Here is a 20,154-nt window from a genome sequence, read left to right as displayed (position 1 = left end):
TTGTCTTTATTTTTTCATGCATTTTATCAACAAATATTTTCTATAAGCCTTCTGATAAGGCATGCTAGGGATTTATCAGTAAAGCAGTTTATCTAGGTGCCAGGAATATGTTGTGAAACAAAGCAGAGAAATTCCTGCTCTCACAGGGAAAGAATGACAGTAAATATGTAAACCGATAGCCTGTAGGATAGTGACACATGCCTGGGTGGGGGGGGCGGGGATAAAGAGGATAGGGAGTCCTGGGAGAGGTGATTGGAGGTTGCTGTTTTATGTAATTGGGTGGCCAGGAATAGCCTCCCTGAAAAGGTGAAATTTCAGCAGAGATCTGAAGAAAGCGGGTGTGTGGAGAACATATTCAGGTTCAGAGAACAGCAAGTGCAAAGGCCCTGAAGCAGTATTAGGCAAAGGATGTTTGAAGAATAGAAATTAGGCCAGTGTAGTTATAGCAGAAAGAGTGAGATGAAAATGGTAAGAGGTAGGAGTAGGAGTCATAGCAGTGTCGAGAGCCAGACCATGAAATCTTTGAAGTCATTCTGAGGATTTTATCTTTCATTAAAAGGTTAATGGGGAACTCTTGCAGCGATTTGAACAGAGGAGTGGGATGATGGACTCTGTGGACTTGTCCCTTAATCTCCTTTTCTTTCTGGTACACTAATTACTTGAAATTCCCTATTCATACTCTTCCTCTGATTCTTTCTGTGTGTGGCTACCTACCTCTCCATCAATATCCTAGTAGATCTTCTGGTTTCATCATAGATATTACTTCTCCATGAAGGTTGCAGTAGGTGCCCTTTTCAAGTTCCCCCATGACATTTTCTCAGTCAAGATGTTTCTGGAGGCAAATAACAGAAAACCTATCAGTGGAGTAGATCATAAGAACAGTAAATGCCTGTCTGTCAAATGCCTGAAGGTAGACAGTATCATAATTAGTTCAGAAACTTAGGTGTATTCACAAAGATCCAGGTTCTTTCCATTCTTCTGCTTCACCACAATTGGCATATTGGCTTTCATCTTCCATCTTGTCCCTGCTGGTTGCAAGATGGCCCCATTTTATCCTCACAGGCATCAGAAGCCAAAGCAGGGACAAAGGGAAGGAATTCAAAGAGCTTTCTCTTTTCAGTGCCCTTGCCTCTTGTCAAGGGAGATCATCTTTTCGAGAAAGCCCATTAGAAATTCCTTTATGTCTAATTAGCTAGGATTGGACCATATTTATTGTAGCTGTTGTTTAACTGTATCTCCCAACCATTGCATCATAAAACCTAGCACAGATTATGACACGTATTTGGTGGTCAGTAAATATTTGTTGACCAAAATAAATGTCTAGTGGCTTTCATTCTATCTGTTAATAGAATGTGAAGTTGAGGGGTAGGAATTTTATGAAAGTAATGCACTTCCCAGATAAGAACTACTAACTAGAAATGACTAAAAGAATTGCTAAATTATGTGGCCTCACCTATGTTTGGAAATAGCAAAATAATAAAGTTCCAATTTGTATGTTAGTTTCCAAATAAAAGTTCACAAATTCCCAAAGGATTGAAATTAAGTTCGCATTATCTAAACCGTGGAATTTAAATATGCTTTGAAGGTTTTCTCCACCCTGGTTTCTGTTCCTTGATAATGATCTTCAAAAAAATGTTCTCAATTCTGCTGAACTATATCTGAACATCACTAGTCAATTGTAAACCATAATCCCTGACATATGGGTCAAGCACAAACACAAAATTACACCCAGAAAGAGAACCCTGGAGAACCAGTTATTGATGGCACAATGGGGAACTTCTGTATTTACAAGAATAAAAGATGTTTGATAGTGTAGCAAAAGAAGGGGCATAGGGTCAATGACTTTGGCTTAATGGAAACACATTTTTGCAAAAAATGTGTTATCCTTCTCACAAAGCTGGTGTCTAGTCATGCTTAGTCTATGGCTCCTTTCTATCCACGAGCAAACTTGCAGTTGTCCTTTGGAAAGGCACAGTGGCTACAGCCCCTTAGACGCAATCCCAGGCTCTGCCTTCCATTTTCCACTCCAAATCCACTTATTCTGTCCTAGTGTCCCCCATTTCTGTCCTGTTCTTTATTTCTTTTAAGTCCCTTCATGCTTTGGCAGAAAAGGCCACTCAGCCTGATCCAGGCTTCTAATCTAGATCCCCCCCACAGTTCCATGCTCTGGACTCTTGGCGAGAGCAGCTCTACTCTGAGACTAACCCAGGCTCTAAAAAATGAAATCCAGGTATAATACTCATTTGTCATTTTAAAGTTTTAGAGCCAGCCTCTATCTATTAGAAGGACACTTTGGGTTTTGCAGAAAGGGCCACAAATGGCTTTAGACCAAGAAGAGAGAGACGGAAACAGAGAATGAATACTGGGCGGGGTTGGAATAAGTTGGTCATGTATCACCCAGTAATGATTAGAGAAAGAAGCCAAACCGGCTTAAAAGCCAGAATTTTAAGGATATCTGTAGTAGCAAAATAGGACAGCAACTAGAACTATCAAAACAGAGTGATCAAGAATCACAGACTTAGGAATTTTGCATAATTATGGACAAACACAGAAATGTGTATAATGAGTTTCTTAGCTCTGTTACAAGAAAGTACTTATAATGTAGATATGAACTAGATGGAGACAGATAAACATCAGTAAACCACATAGAATCAAGTTCTGGACGGATACGGTATGAAAACTTATTTGCCTATCCAATACTAATAATTTCAGCAAATTTTCTGGTGCAAAAATTTGAATCTAGTACCAGGATTATGCTACTTATTATTTGAGCTTTGTGATTATAATACATCTGAGAACATGTATGTGTATGCCTTTAGTGTTTAATGACTTATATGTAGTATATTTATTCTCTAGCAATCCTTTCATTGACTCCCAAGTTAAAAATCATCTACTTACACGAAGCACATATATTTGACTTGAGTTTTTGTTGAAGGGTGGGTGATGTCTGAATCCAGCAAAACCCAAACCACCATTGTGTGACATTTCCACAGCTCAGAGTGGCTGCCGTGAAAAGAAATATCTTCACAGATTTCTGGCTTACCAGACTCTTTTTCCTATTCAAGTGGGCCTTATGTTATAATTAAAAATTAACATATCTCATCTTTTGAGATATAATTTGTGATAGCCCAAGACCTTGCAAAAGTCTCTTCTGATTTGTAAATTAGATTGGCAATTCTTTAATCACCAGGTAGTTCCCGCTTTGAGCTAATTCATACTACTTTAAAAAAAAACATAAAAATGTAATATGATAATTTTTTTGTTTGTGTTGTTGTTAGACACATGGCATTTGTGTCTTTCTGTGATATGGGAAGTCTTTGTCGTGTGAAATCTTGTTGAAACAGAAAGATTGTGTACTATCTTTAAAGAATTTATCTTAGGATTTTGAAGATTAATATAATCGCTAGAGTGCATAAAATATAAATTACATATTAGAAAGAACAAATAAATTAAGCCTGATCTACCTAGCTATATGGCTTTTTTTTTTTTAACTATTACACACATCACTGCTAACAACGTTTTCATGGTCAGAGAGTTCTAGAAAGTTTGATGACAACCATTTAAAAACTGATACATTATAGTTTCTCCCCTTGGCTGTATGCTGTGAAACCTGTTTTAAGAAGGAAGTACTATTAATATATTTTATTGCTGTCATTTATCAAAGTACTACCCAATGCGTTCCACATAGCTCAAAAAAGTCTCAATTTAGCTTATAAAATTTTGTGTTATTCAACACTAACATTTTTATATGACTATTCTTTTCTTACGGATTTCTATTTTTACCATGCTAACATTAGATTCTGCTTCGTGGAACTTCCAATGTACCCCATATATATACATTTTTTGGTTATCATTCTAACTTCTGTAAAATATTCTATCATAAAAAATGAACTTTGTAATTGGAATTAACATAATTAAATTAAATTTTATTCAAGCACCATCATGGTCTGATTTAAAGCATTGTACAACAAGCAAAAGCAATACTCACACACAATTGTGAAGGGAAGCACCCATTGAAAGACCCAATATGAAGTCAAACTGACAGGGGTAGCACAGAGCTCAGCGATGGCTTGTAGTTATCAATTTTACATAAATCCAACTAACTTCCTTGAAAACCAAACATTTGTCCAGTATTAGGAAAATTTATTTACCTTTCCAGGTAAGGCATGTGTCAATATGTCAGACTTGGTTTTTGGTGAATTCTCCCAGTAATTTGGTGAAGGCAAATGATAGCTATTTTAGAGATTGCAGAGTAATACTAGCTCCAACTGCACAGCCAAATTTTTAAAAATGGACTAAAACATTGATATTCTGATATTTTTTAATCAAGTTAATTGAGACTGTTCCTAGTTAAGTGGCATTTGGTTTCAGAAAGAAGTAAACTAAATTTTATCTTGCTTTTTATTTATTTATTTTTTTTAAAGATTTTATTTATTTATTCTTGAGAGATAGAAGGAGAGACAGAGCCAGAGACACAGGCAGAGGGAGAAGCAGGCTCCATGCACCGGGAGCCCGACGTGGGATTCGATCCCGGGTCTCCAGGATCGCGCCCTGGGCCAAAGGCAGGTGCCAAACCGCTGCACCACCCAGGGATCCCTTATCTTGCTTTTTAAAAAATACACTATTTCCTTTTACTTGTTGACATAGTTTCCAATTTAACAATTAGTAGAAAAACTAAGAAGAATATTTTTACTTAAAATCTATGTGATAGAGTTTAGGGATGTGATTAACATTAAGTAAATAATATATTTTTATATTCCCTAAATAAACTGGTCCGTATCTAAGAAACTATAGGCACAAACATAAATTTAGTCAGTTTATAAATCGAAAGAGTAAAAGTTCTTAGTTTTCTGATTCAATAAATTAATACCTTTTTTAGATTTTTCAGAATGAAAAACTATTTGCATAATTTTATGCCTATAATAATACAATCTGTATATCAGATTTGTGGATATTGCAGTTATGTAAAAATTATCCAATTAACAGCCCATTTCTCTATTAGAACATATTTTTTGTTACTACATGTGACTGAAAAAAATTTCCCACAAAAGCAATCTATATTCTATTCTATATAAAAAATGTAGCATAAATGGTGCAATAAAGCAAAAGATTTGAATGTATCCGTCTAATAATAAATAAGAACTATTTTTAATCTTGCCAAGTTCAGTCATGATTTTTGACCATAATTTTGCACAAGGAGACAGGAATTCAAGATGAAAGGAAATAGATTCTTTTGACTGTGAACGTCACATAGAATTCTGAGGAAACAATCTTGCACCCACGATTTAGGAATCCTACGGAGAGGAGAAGTAAGCAAACAGGAAGATGATGGTCAGAGATATGAGAAGACAGATGATGCGATATTAGGGAATCCAAGAAGGGAAAGGTTTTTATGAAAAGATAGAGGAGGTCCAAGGCAGCAGGGTAGTGGGCTTTGAATATTTGCTGAGATTCCTCCTAAATAATGTTGAAAAACTGTGCCCTCTCACATGTTTAACATCTAAAATTTTTCAACATAATCATATATATATATATATGATTATGTTGAAAAATTTATATATATATATATCTTTTTTTTTTTTTTTTTTTGGCCTCACCGACTGCCTTTATGGGGCATCAGCCCACGGGCTCCAAGGCCCAGGAAGGCGGTAGTGGGTGTCACTCGAAGCAGGGACTCTCCCGCGGGAGGCATGGCCAATGATGCCACGCAGCCCCCAGGACACCTGCCTCAGCCCGGGACCCGCGTAGCTGACCCAGCGGGAGGGCGTGTAAGGTCACGACCAGCTCTGGGCTCACTTGGGGGCACTGAAGGGCACGGCCCGCTGGTTCATGGCGAGGTCCGCGACCGCAGCCACTCCTTCTTGAGCTACTGCCTCAGCTGCGACAGCCGCACGTTGGGGTTTTCTTGCTGGAGCGGTGGCAGCGGTGCCTCGTCCACGGCGGTGCAGGCCGCCCGCCTGCGGCGCTCCGGGGCCGGTCTGCAGCCTCTTGCGCCACGCTGAGCCCCGCGACGGCATCCTCAGTGGTGCGCGCCTCCACGCTGCCCTCCTCCAGCGCCTGGTGGTTCACACTCTCCTCCAGCGGCACCTCCAAGTGGCTCTTGGCTTTCTCGGCTGGTCCCGGGCCTCTTTGCGCTGGTGGTCTCGGCGGAGTGTCTCAGTCTGGGCCCGGTGACCTTGCTGGGCGCAGCCACGCGGGGGCCTTGCCACGCTCGCGCTGGGAGTCCTCCTCCTCCAGCAGGCGCTGCGCCTCCTTCTTGCGCTCCAGCTGCTCCAGGCACCGCTTCTCCTCCTCCTCCTTGCCCTGTTCCTTCCTCATGACGTGTTTGTCCTCATCCTTCCAGTAGGCATCCTCCAGCTCCTTCTGCTTCCTGTATTTCCTTTTAAAAAAATAAGGATATTTCAAGTGCACGTATTAATAATTGGAAATTTTTTTACAATTGTTATTTGAACACCTTGCACGTCTTCATAGTGAAGGAAGTATAGGAAATTGGTTGAAAAGAAATCTTCATTATTTTCTAAATAAGACCTTCCTTTCTTATTTATCACTGTCTTTTAAATTTGAACTTCAAAAAATAATTCTGGTGACCTGAGAGATTTGGAAGATGGGTTCCACTTCATCCATATTTTACTATAGAATGGAAAATTAGAAAGGATTTCATTTCACAAATTTACCAAATCCACATGCTTTATACCATTGCTGAAAGTATCAACCACCCATTGATTATGTAGCCACCTACCAATTAGATTTCATCGATTAAAGAAAGCAGTAATATTCAGTTACTGAGCCACATCCCTTATTGTTCATATATATTTCCACCAAATGTAAATACTCAGAACTTTTTAAAAACAGAAATCAAGAATGGAAGGGATGTAGAAGAGTAAGGAAATGAAACAAAGTTTTAAGCAGTGTTGTTAATAGAATGGTAAAAGTATTTCAGTAAGTGAAGAAGAAGGAATGATTTTCTTTTAAGGGCCAGAGGTAGAGCCCTGCAAGTTTGGGATACCTATCCCAGCAAGCTGTTGGCGGTCAAGCTTTGAGGTCCAGGTCCAGGGCAAAAGCTGGTGCTGCCCTCAGTTATGTTTAGGGCCCATCCACAAGGAGACAGGAATTCAAGATGAAAGGAAATAGATTCTTTTGACTGCGAACGTGACATAGAATTCAGAGGAAACAATCTTGCACCCACGATTTAGGAATCCTACGGAGAGGAGAAGTAAGCAAACAGGAAGATGATGGTCAGAGATATGAGAAGACAGATGATGCGATATTAGGGAACCCAAGAAGGGAAAGGTTTTTATGAAAAGATAGAGGAGGTCCAAGCCAGCAGGGTAGTGGGCTTTGAATATTTGCTGAGATTCCTCCTAAATAATGTTGAAAAACTGTGCCCTCTCACATGTTTAACATCTAAAATTTTTCAACATAATTATAAAAAATTGGAGAAGATATAATATATAGCATATTACAAACATTCTCATAAAATAGTGTTATATGACTCTCGCAGCTGTATGAAATGGAATATAAAAAGCAGAACAATCTGATAGCCATTGTTGTCTATTATAAAAACATATGAAGTAGCTCTTCTCTAACAGGAATTTTATCTTTTGTTTTTAGTCTGAGTTTACATTTCCATTTCACTTTCTCCCACAGAATTTAATCCTAATGAATATGCTTTATAACTTCAAATCCTTTTATTAAGGGATCCCTGGGTGGCTCAGCAGTTTAGCACCTGCCTTCCGCCCAGGGCGTGATCCTGGAGACTCAGGATCGAGTCCCATGTCAGGTTCCCTGCATGGAGCCTGCTTCTCCCTCTGCCTGTGTCTCTGCCTCTCTCTCTCTCTTTCTGTGTCTCTCATGAATAAATAAATAAAATCTTTAAAAAAATTACTTAACATAAATAGTAAAATTTATAATGAATTTTTAATAAGATGAATTAGGCTATTTTTTCAGCTAGTTCATATATCTGTGAATAAGTGGTTTTATTTTTTTAATTTTTAAAGATTTTATTTATTTTATATTAATGAGAGATACAGAGAGAGGCAGAACACAGGCAGAGAGAGAGAAGCAGGCTCCATGCAGGGAGCCTTACAAAGGACTTGATCCAGGGTCTCCAGGATCACGCCCTGGGCTGAAGGCAGGCACCAAACCACTGAGCCACCCAGGCGCCCGAATAAGTGGTTTTAATTAACATGAGGTATTGAACAGTACTTTTTCTTTGTTTTTAGTTTTTGTAAATATAAGATGATAGATAAATAGATGCTAGGTAGATAGATAAATAGGTTGATATGTATGAAACTCTTCGCATCAATAAATAAAACAGAAAGAGTTTGTTATGGCAATGCCACTCAATTCTTTGAACCACTTCTGAGTTATATGCCAAAAAAAAGAGCATCAGAATGCATCTATTAATGCTTTATTTATTCATTTTTAAGTTTTAATTTAAATTCCAGTTAACATACAGTATAATGGCCCGCAAAATATTATTTTCAATTACCTGTGACTATAAGACTTAAACATTATACATGTTTTCCAACTCCCTCTCAACTTTCACTCTGAATTCTTTACCTTTTATTTTTTGTTTTTCTACCATTTACTACTTTCTAATAGACAACATAATATCCTTATTTAGTCTGTCTTTGCTGGCATGTGCAGGCTATAATCTTGGTCTTTTTTTCTTATGTATTACTGTATCTCAAACTCGTAGAATAATGTCTGGTGTTTAATACCTGCTCAATAATTTTTTTAAAAGATTTTATTATTCATTCATGACAGTCACAGAGAGAGAGAGAGAGAGAGGCAGAGACACAGGCAGAGGGAGAAGCAGGCTCCACGCAGGGAGCCCGACGTGAGACTCCATTCCGGGTCTCCAGGACCGTGCCCTGGGCCAAAGGCAGGCGCCAAACCGCTGCGCCACCCAGGGATCCCTCAATAATTATTTTTAATAAAAAACACTGAAACTGTAGATATACTTCATTTATTTTTTATTTTTATTATTTAAAAAGATTTTATTTATTTATTTATTTATTTATTTATTTATTTATTTATTTATGAGAGAGAGAGTCAGAGACACAAGCAGAGGGAAAAGCAGGCTCCATGCAGGGAGCCTGACGCGGGACTCCATCCCGGTACCCCAGGATCACACCCTAGACTGAAGGCGGCGCTAAACCGCTGAGCCACCTGGGCTGCCCTATACTTCATTTAATTATAGAAAATGTCCCTATAATATCTAGTTGCAATCTAAACTAATAGAATGTAAAATATCAAAAGTGAACCCAAATGGAAATGATGGATTTTGAATAACAATGATGTGCCAGCGTAGGCTCATTAATTGTAACAAATGTGCCAAATAGTGGGGGATGTTGATAATCAGGTAGGTTATGCATGTATGGGGGCAAGGGTCACACTCAATTTTTCTGCGAACCTAAAATTGTTCTAAAAAATAAAGTCTGCTGAAAAAAAAATTCACACAAATCCAAATAGCAGAGCATTCTACCAAATACTTGACCAGTACACCACAACACTGCCCAGGTCATCAAAATTAAGGAAAGTTTGAAAAACTTACATTCAAAAGGAACCTAAGGAGAAATTATGACTAAATGTAATGTGATAATCTGGATGAGATCCTAGAACATAAAAAGACCACTAAGCAAAAACTAAGGAAATCAAGTAGGAGTTAATAATAATGTAACAATATTGGTTCTTATTTATAACAAATTTACTGTAGTGATATAAGATGTTAATAATAGGAAATATTAATAATAGGAAACTGATGAAGATCCTATAGGAATTCTCTTCAATTTTTCTATAATTTCAAAACTATTCTTAAAGAAAGAGTTTATTAAAAACAAAAACAAAAACAAAAAAAACCGCCTGATTTTCCAAGCCAGTCCCACTGATAAACTAATCAACTAAATTTGAGTCAACGTCTGTCTGGAAATGTCTACTTTTATCTTTCCTTTTAAATAATTGTGTTAGTCCTTTACCTCAAGGGCAAAGTGGATTCTGAATTTGACTTCCCGAACAGCTGATTGAGAAGGTTGGGTGTGGGTAGATCAATGGGGAGGTGGGGATAGATGGAAAAGGGTCAGAGCCTTGCCAAGGACTGGTAACCCAGATGGAATTGGATGCTGCCATCTTTAGTATTTCGTACTATTTGCTTAGCTTTGCATTCTCTGAAGGCAGTCCAAGGATGAAATCAGTGAGGGCAAGAATAGGAATTCTCATTAGTTTAGGCATTTGGAACATTTACACAAAAGATAAGATCCCAAAATTCTAAAATCAAATTTTAATCTTAAGGAGACATGTATAAAGCAGAGAAAACCAGGATGTTCAACAGAGGCTTTCATCAGTATGTAGAATTAGCCCCTTATTTGCTGCCAGATGTTTTATATCCTCTACCTCCTCTCTTCTCCAAGGCAGTGTATTAGTAAGATTGGTAAATGAAAGGTACAACTTTCTTTTCTAAAGTGGAAGAAGTGCTCTTAGGGAAAGGAGTAGCAGTAAAACAGAGCTAGGGTGGAGCTAGAATGTGAAAGGCACCTGGGTGGTTCAGCAGTTGAGCATCTGCTTTTGGCTCAGGGCGTGATCCTGGAGGCCTAGGATCAAGTCCCACATCCAGGTCCCCGCAAGGAGCTTGCTTCTCCCTCCGCTTAGGTCTCTGCCTCTCTCTATCATGAATACATAAATAAGAATAAAAAAAAAAGAATGTAAGATGAGCTACAGAATTTGTGGGGCCTACTGCAAAATAAAAATGCAGGGTCCTACTTAAAAAATAATTAGAATTTTAAGGTCTTTGTAGTAGAGCATTAAACCAAGGGCAGGCCCTGTGCTCCTGCACAGATCACACAGGCCCATGAAGCCATCTCTGCCTGGATGCTTTCAATATAGATATTTCAGGAGCAAGTGAATTTTAGGGAAGACTAAGAGGAGGACTTGGAAGTTGATTCCCTTACTCTTTCGGGTATTCATTTCTCCTGTAGAATGTCTATGTATCCCCCAGAGGTCTGTGAATCCCAGTTTACAAACATGGTTTGTGGAAAACACTACGGAGATTCCTCAAAAACTTAACAAATAGAAATACCGTATGATTCAGTAATTTCACTACTGGGTATTTACCCAAAGACAAGAAAAACACTAGTTTGAAAAGATCTATATCTATCTATCTATCTATCTATCTATCTATCTATCTATCTATCTATCTAGTATACATATATATATATATAGTAAGATATATATATATATATAGTAAAATATAATTCAGCCATAAAAAGAACAAGATCTTGCTATTTATGACAAAAGGGATGTACCTAGAGAGTATTATGCTAAGTGAAATAAGTCAGACAGAGAAAGACAAATACCATGTTATTTTACTTATATGGAGAATCTAAACAGCCAACCAATTAACCAGACAAAAAAAGTTGAAAACAAACCCATACATACAGAGAACAACTGGTGGTTGCCAGACGGGAGGGTGGTGAAGGATAAGCACAATGGATGAAGGGAAGTGGGAAGTATAAGTTTCCATTTATGTAACAGATAAGCTATGGATGAAAGGTACAGCATAGGGAATGTAGTCAATGTGTTTAATAAGATTGTATAGTGATAATAGTTACCCTTGGGGTGAACATAGCATAACTTATAGAGTTGTTCAATTACCTTGTTGTACACCTGAAACTAATGTAGCCTTGTATGTCAATTATAAAAAAAATTATTTAGTTTTTCTTTTGAGGTATTTCTGTTGACTGCATGGAAAAGTTATAGCTCTGGGCAGCCCAGCATGCATTCCTTATTTGGTATCTGAAATCTACAAGATAGGAAGGCCAACTAAATCCTAGCAGATACCGAAGAGAATGGAAAAGTAAAAGACCTTGAGAAATCCTATATATATGGTACATATGAGATTAAGGCCTTTAAATTTATGATCCTTATTAAAAACATCCAACATTAAAAATTGATTTAAAAGCTGTATATTTAAAATCTAAAAGAAAAAAGAAAGTGAAACTGAACAACAAAATAAAAATAGAGCTATATGAGATTGAGATCATGGAATAAAACTGCAATTCTCAATGGTCACTTTGACTCTGATCCAGGTTTATTAAAAGAGGAGTGGATGGCCCCTGGAGATTTACAGGACAGCATTCTGCAAGCTACCATCTGAGCAGGTATCTCTGGGATACGTTAAAACACAGACACTGCATACTTTGAGTTGTTGCTGCTTTCTGGTCTCCAGGGCTATCCTAAGTTTATGCAAATTAATTTTGTTCTATTGGTCCCAATAAATATCCCATGAAATTCATTTAAATAAAAGTGAAGGCGCTGTGTGTTCCGTCTTCAAAACTTAGAACTTCAAAGGATCATGAGTTGAATGTTTTATCTGAGCTCTTTTAAAATGGGCTTCTTCTCTTTTTCATTACAATCATGATTTTTTTCAGCCTTAGACCATATATTTTGTATGAATAATATAAGAGCAGGCCAAATTGTATCCTGAACTGCTTAGTCAAGATTTTTGACCAAAAGAATCCAGAAGATACTGTAACTAAGAACTATGCCAGCTTTTCAAAGAGCTTATATAATTTATAAATAATTGGTCAATACAATGAACATGGATTTAACATAAAAACAATGTACTAAAGGAGAGTTTAGAGGTCCCATTTTGGACTCTGGTCTGCTGTCAACTGATGACTTTCCAGTAGGAGAACATGGTCAAAGCCGTTTTATAGCAAGATTAACATTCGGGATGATTTAAAAAGAGGTATTACTGGGGTTTTTAAAATCTTCATGGTTATTCATTAATAAGATTTTCTATTTATGGGACGTAGTATAAGATGCTGAAATATTAGAACTGAAAGAAACTTACAGTTTCTTACAGACTTTCTATTACAGACTGTATTTCTAATACAGACTTTCTATTCTGTATTCCTTCTTTTATTAAGGCTATTTGAAGAGATCTATCCCCAGTACTCACATAGATTATAATTTATATGACACTGGATGATTTTATCCCTAACTACTCTCCTACCTATAACTCCACTGCCCTATAAAACTTTATGTTCCTACCCAATGGGAAAACATGACATTCCCTGGATGTGGTCTCTGGTATCCCACCAGAGGTGCTGTCACTCTCATTCTGGAATGTCCTTCCCTCTGATCTAGACTCATGCAAGTCCTATGAGCTTTCACCTCTTCCATAAACTTACATCTAGTTTTGTGTGTTCATTTGGTTGTTTGTTTACCTTGAATGTTGCTCTTCTCTGAGTCTCTCTTCTCCTTTCTCTCTTTGAGGAATCATTCCATTCATTCTTGGTTGGTGCACGGAACATAAACTTTGGTATGAAGATCTACATTTAAGGCATGATTCTGAGCATAACATCTGTAAATCTTAAAAGATCATGCTAAACTTTATAAAATTGTTGCTGCAAAAAGTGAAGTAGGTGATATTCATTAAAATACGTTGCAATGTGAGAAGTGTTACACTTGTACTAGCTGCGGGTGGCAAACTAAAGACCAAGATGGGCCAGTGGAATAGCTCTTTTTGAATCCAAAACTCGGGAACCAAGAATGGTGTAAGTTTTTGTCTGAGTCTGAAAATCTAAGAATCAGGAAAGTGGATTGTATAAGTTCTGAGTTGGGTTCCAAAGAAGATTGATGTTCTAAGTTAAAAATGATTAGATAGAGAGAGTCAATTCCCTCTTACTCTGCCTTTTTGTTCTATTCAGGCCTTCAATAGATTGGATGAGGCCCACCCACACTGGGGATGGCAATAGAAACACCCTCACAGACATACCCAGAATGATGTTTAACAAATATCTAAACACTCTGTGGCCCGGTCAATTTGACACAATAAAATTAGCCATTACACCCCATAAGTCCAATGACTGATCTCATGTATCTCTGCATCCATTAAGATAGGTACTTTGCTGGGTTTTTCATTGAATTCCCAGCACCTACCACAATACCTGGCATAAATATTAAATAAATATTTACTACTCAACTGGTTGAGGAGTTTGTTGGATTAATATATGAGTAAATGACTAGATGAATTAATGAATGCAAAGTTGTTTAATACATGAATACAAAAAACACTGTGTTTCCTCCACTCCATTGTTAGCCATTTTTTGTTTTGTTTTGTTTTGTTTTGTTTTTTTGGCTTTCGAACAAGACACATTCAGAAGAAGGACTGGGTTTATTTTCTGACAGAATCTTTTAATATAAAACAAAGATAAAACACATCTCAGCCCTGCAACCTGCCAGCATGCCTTGGTTTTCACAAGACACATGCTAGACCTTAAGACTAAGTAGGAGAGTCTTTAAGGAGCATTTGGTTGGGAGAAATAGAAAAAGGAGATTTCAGGTAAGCCTGGGCAAGCCTAGAAGCTGAGCTACATCCCTGAACACTAGAGCAGTCCTTGTCTCTTCAGGTCCTCATAGGTTTTCTTATTCACCACGTTCCCGCTGGAGTCTTCATATTCTTCCTCGGTGTCAGGCTGCCATCGCTCTGATGCCTTCTGCAGTTTCAGCTTGGCCCACAAGGAGACAGCATCTTCGATCTGTGTCACGTTAGCGAAGTGGGCAGTGTTTGGGATGCCCAAACACCTCATGCCGTGGGCATGACGCCACTCAGCAAAGTGCCGCTGGAAGGCCTTGGGACCTCGGTACGTGTAATTTCCACAAATCTCACAGTTACAGTTGATGTTTAGACCATGAAGCTTATACAGCCAGTAGGGAATAGGTTTTCCATCCCAGCCAAGGGGTAGGTTTTTGGGGTTGTAAATGATCTCATTCTCCTCATCTTCACTTTCACTCTCACTGATCTGCTCTTCCTCTTTTTCTTCTCATTCCTCCCCTGGCCTCGCCTGCTTGTGTTGTACATTTTCATGTGTGAGATGCTGCTGTTCCCCAAGAATCTCTACATATTCATAGATCTGGGCTTCTAGGAAAGCAGTGTCTTTGTTCCTCTCAGTGTCTCGCTTGGTGCCTTTTGACTTGGGATTTTTGGCAAACAGGGAGGTGTCAAGTGACTCCAGGGACTTTCCTTTGGTGCTGAAGAGCCTCTGGGCTCGCTCTTCTAGGGTCCCACCACACTTCAAGCCTAGAGCTAAGAGTGCAGATTTCAATCTTTCCAGACCCAGGGAGGCCAACTCCTCCCAAGAAGAGAATGCAGACAGGTCAAAATGGGCTCCAGCATGGGTCAGGGCACTGCTTGTCTCTTTTGGCCATCCAGGAAAGGTACCATTCTCCCACTTCTCAAATTCATTCTGAATCTTCCCAAAAAGTTCGTTCTGATATTGGAGGGGCTTGACTCGATCTGTGTAATCTTGAAGGTACTCAAGCAGCATCTCCAGGTATCTCTTATATTCAGCATTTTTCCTCTCTTTAGGAATCTCAAATAACTGGTCAAAGATGGACAGATAGGTAATATAATCCAGTTTCTCTGAGGCCTTGAGATTAATGTATTTGAGGTAACAGTCATGGAGGTTGAGGTAACGACCATATCCCTCTTCATCTGTAAACTCCACCAAGTTTTGTGCCTCTTCACTTGGATTCTCTCGAGCCTTCAAATTCCACTTCAAATTCCACTGACATTGGCACACAGATCTCATTTGGGTATTTCCGATGGAATTCGTTTATTTGCTTGAGTCTATTATAAAATTCAGCAAATTCATTGGGTCCTGAAATGGCCTTGAGTTCCTCCTTTCGTAATCCATCATTATCATCATACAAATCCCGCAGGTTCCCACTCACTTCCATATACCTATCCTGCATGGCCTGTGTTCGGTGGTTGGGATTGATCTGGTCCCAGAGCGTGGACTTCTTAGTGAGCATCTCATTGGCCATGACGTCCATGAGCCATTCCTTCTCCTCGGGGTATCACCGCTGCTGCTCCAGGGTTGTCTCCAAGTTTCCTCCGCTGCGGGTTCTGACCCCCGATGCGGCCCATTGTTAGCCATTTTCATAAACTATTGTTCTTCTTTTTCTAAATAATCAACAGTACCTTCATCTGGCATTTTGTAAAGTAGCTTTAGACATAGCTTTAGATTTTATAATTTTTCTTGGCATGGTTATAACACTCATCCTAGTGAATTGTAATTGTGTAGCTGTATGTCTGTGTTAGCCTGAGCTTAATTACTGTACTTTTTGTTAACCTTAGCACTTTCACTGTGTCACTGTATCAGGTGCTCAGTAAATTTTTGCTGCATAAGAATCAAATTAAATTGCTTCTTCATCCCTTTACCATCCTTCTTCTCCCCCTGTTGTGAGGAATCTGCTCAATGCCCATGTTCTTCTTCATCTTTGCCACCTGAGCCTTGGTGGTTCTGAGTGGGCATATAAGGAAGACTGGTCTTTGTGTTCAGGTCTTCCAAAGCAGATCTCCAGATGAGGGCATATGAAGTATATGTATGGGAAAAGGGTGGAATCAGGGGAGGAGAATGATCCCCTTCTGCTACATTCACGAATTCTATTCTGTGATGGCCAATTTAACTTTTTTTTTCTTTTTACCTCATTTTACATGCATTTGAGATAAACTGGCTTTCTAGAGATCAAATATCTGGCCTAGGAAAATCTAGCCATATACTTCCCATAGCCCAGGGGATAAATTCCAAATCCTTTTAATACATTTGTGAAGTCCTTCTTGACTTGGCCTTCTCATCTCTAGGTTCTAGTCACCAGAAGCCTCTTATAGAGCTTTGAATCCATGATTTTTTCTTCTCTGTTTCTGCCTAGAATACACCACATGTCCCCTTTCCTTGCTCCCTTTTTTTCTGGTCATTAGAAGTTTCCATGGGCTCCCAGGGGGGCACTTAGAGGACAGCTGAGGTGAGATCCAGGGGATCAGAATGGAAGCTTTGAGCAAGATGATTAGTTGCGAACAGTATAGTTGACCCAAATTCCTCACACTCTGAAAGTTTTAACAAATTTGTCCCTCAGATTGACAGCTCATTAATGTCATCAGCAAGCTAATAAACCTCAAAAATGTTTTTTTAAAGATTTTATTTGTTTATTTGAGAGAGAAACAGCATGAGAGGGAAAGAGAGCAGGAGCAGGGAGAAGAGGCAGAGGGAGAGGGAGAAGCAGACTCCCCACTGAGCAGGGAGCCAGACGCAGAGCTTGATTCCAGGACCCTGAGATCATGACCTGAGCTGAAGGCAGATGCTTAACCAACTGAGTTACCCAGGTGCCTCTCATAATGTTTTCTTTCTTTCTTTCTTTCTTTCTTTCTTTCTTTCTTTCTTTCTTTCTTTCTTTCTTTCTTTCTTTTTTTTAGATTTTATTTATGAGAGACAGAAAGAGAGAGAGAGAGGCAGAGACATAGGCAGAGGGAGAAGCAGGCTCCATGTAGGGAGCTCCACGCAGGACTCTATCCCAGAACTCCAGGATCATGCCCTGAGCCAAAGGCAGACGCTCAACTGCTGAGCCACCCCGGTGTCCTTCAAAATGCTTTTCAATTATGCTAGGCTTCATTGGAAGAATTTTTAACTGAACATTTCCTTCCTTCCTAAATGTATTCTTGAATTAAAATAATTCTTTTTTTTAAGATTTTATTTATTTATTAATGAGACAGAGAGAGAGAGAGAGAGAGGCAGAGACACAGGCAGAGGAAGAAGCAGGCTCCATGCAGGAAGCCCAATGTGGGACTCGATCCTGGGACTCCAGGATCAACCACTGTGCCACCCAGGTCCCCAAAATCATTCTTTTATTAACTTCTTTCTTTCATGCACAAAATGCAAGTAACCCAGACAGATAAAGAAGTTCGTGTATCAAAAGCAAAATATTGATACAAAACACCATTTTGGTTATCATGAATATATTTCACATCTTAAATCCACTGAAAAATGCTGAGAGAGAGCAAGAGAGAGAGAAGACTCACAGAGGAAGTCTATACTAATCATATATCAAAGTACCCTGAGTCTCTCAGTCACTTCTTGGCCAACCAGGACTGCTCCCAGCGACACTTTCTTTCACTGCTGACTCTACTCTTGGTTACTGATGGGAGGGTTTTGTGCCATCTTCCTGTTAGCCTGCTCATCATTTCTCACTTAGATTTGGCAGTCAGGATTTGGCTTGCCTGGATGCCAAAGGCAGAGGCAAGCCCATCATTTGGAACCCAAGTAGGAGTGTGAAAAGAGAGGCTTCAGTTAACCCCAGCTCACTCTATGTGTACCCCTTTCAGACATAAGAAGGTTCCTTGTTGGGGAGTAGGGGAAAACATAAGAGCATAATGATGTCCCTTAAAATGTAATGCACACTGGAAAGTCATCTTATAAATTACCTACCTCTCACTGCAAACAGAACTCCCCATTTGATGTCCCAAACAGGTCAGAAAGAATTCTTGCTTTTTGAGATAAACATAATAACATTTTTTTTCACTTTTCTCTTTTTTCAAATGTGTGGATATAGAACTTCCCAGTGAGGACATAAAGAAAAAACCCATTTTCTGTATTTTTCCCATCTTTATGAGTATAAAACTTTGATTTTCATTCAATCAACTTTAATTATTTCTTTCTTTTAAAAAGTTATTCATTTGGAACAAGTTTTGCTTGAAAACTTTTGTCTCAAGGGAGCTATCCTACCAGAGTAAACAAATAGAAGTAAAATCTCTGCCTTGAAATTTCTTAGTTTATTTCTTCTCAGATTATCTCTCTTTGTCCTGTTCAAACGTATGGGCTTCCTCAAATCCAAAACTCAGGATTGTTTTGAAAGGAAATTAATACACAGGGAAGAAATCCTAAAGAAATGGAAATGACTAAAAAAAATAAATGGAAATTACTTTACTCAGATATGTCTTTTTTTGGTCACTACCAACTATCTTTCAATTTACAGAAAATAAATCGAAAAGTCTCAGATCCCACATCTCATTGAGCCTTATAAGAAATGCTTCTTTTGGGCTAGTTTCTTTTAAGACATCTTTTTTTCTGATTAATACCTTGTTTATTATTAAGCCTAAGCAAAACAGACTATTTAATGGTGACCAAAAGAGTTATTTTACCCAATATCATCTGCCCACTCAAAAAGCCCAAATTACTTTTTGTTTGTTTTTGGAGAAATGTCCAATTGTATATGAAAACTTCTGGGAAACATGGCCAAGGACTGCCTAAACTTTTCAATAAGAATTCTCTTAACTTTCATTACTTAAAAAATATTAACATCTCTAGATTATGATGATATGAAGCCAATTAAATTGTCTGCATGCATTTGTAGGGTATTTTACTTTGTGTATTTTGCATTACCTTGCTGAAAGCCAAGTTCTAGGAATAATTAACTCTTAAACAGTTAGACAAATTATCTTTAGTGAGATAATTGTTGAGTCTTTAAAGCTAAATAGTTTGTGTTAAATGTGGTGCTCATCAAAAAACAATATTTTAATAATTTTTTAGATTTGCTCCATTGAAATAATTGCCTAGCCTATAGGTTAGGCCTTCTTTGTTTTCCATGCTTTTGCTTTTCTCATTTTGTCCAAGTTCCTCAGGAATTTTTTAAAAAAGATTTTATTTATTTATTCATGAGAGATAGAGAGAGAGAAGCAGAGGGAGAAGCGGGCTCCATGCAGGGAGCCTGATGTGGGACTTGATCCCAGGACTCTAGGATCACGCCCTGGGCCAAAGGCAGGTGCTAAGCCTCTGAGCCACCCGGGAATCCCCAGGAATTTTTAACTAGGTAAGAAATTCATTCCCATTCTCAGCTCCACCTGTACATCATGTTAATCTAAAGTAGTTACATTAATGTAGACATAAGTAAATCTGTATTATTTATTAAACTGTCTAAAATTTTAAGAACAACCATAATATTTTAAATAACCTACAATACTTTGTTATATCATTAATGTCAACCGTATAAGAGTATTTGTATCTTAATTTATTTTTTCCATTTTCTTTTCTTTTTTTCATCATAAGTATTTCTTTAATCCCCAACTCTTATTTCCCCCATTCCACCTTCTCTCTGATATCTACCAGATTATTCTCTACGGTTAAGAGTCAGTTTCTTGGTTTGTCTCTTTTTTCCTTCCCTCACTCATTTGTTTTGCATCTTTTTTTTAAAAAAAGATTTTATTTATTCATTAGAGACACACACACACACACACACACACACAGAGAGAGAGAGAGAGAGAGAGAGAGGCAGAGACACAGGTAAAAGGAGAAGCAGGCTTCATGCAGGGAGCCC

The 20,154-nt window shown here is 38.3% G+C and overlaps 2 pseudogenes; both read right to left on the bottom strand.

The window, feature by feature from the left end:
* Positions 1–5,792: 5,792 nt before the first annotated feature.
* On the bottom strand, positions 5,793–6,753 carry LOC121486559 (annotated as a pseudogene).
* A 7,637-nt stretch (positions 6,754–14,390) lies between these two features.
* Positions 14,391–18,295, bottom strand: LOC121486549 (annotated as a pseudogene).
* Positions 18,296–20,154: the final 1,859 nt, after the last annotated feature.

The sequence above is a fragment of the Vulpes lagopus genome, chromosome 1 (assembly GCF_018345385.1).
Source record: "Vulpes lagopus strain Blue_001 chromosome 1, ASM1834538v1, whole genome shotgun sequence".
NCBI lineage: Eukaryota > Metazoa > Chordata > Mammalia > Carnivora > Canidae > Vulpes > Vulpes lagopus.
Note: the sequence above shows the minus strand (reverse complement) of the source record. Positions and strands in the feature narration are given on the sequence as shown.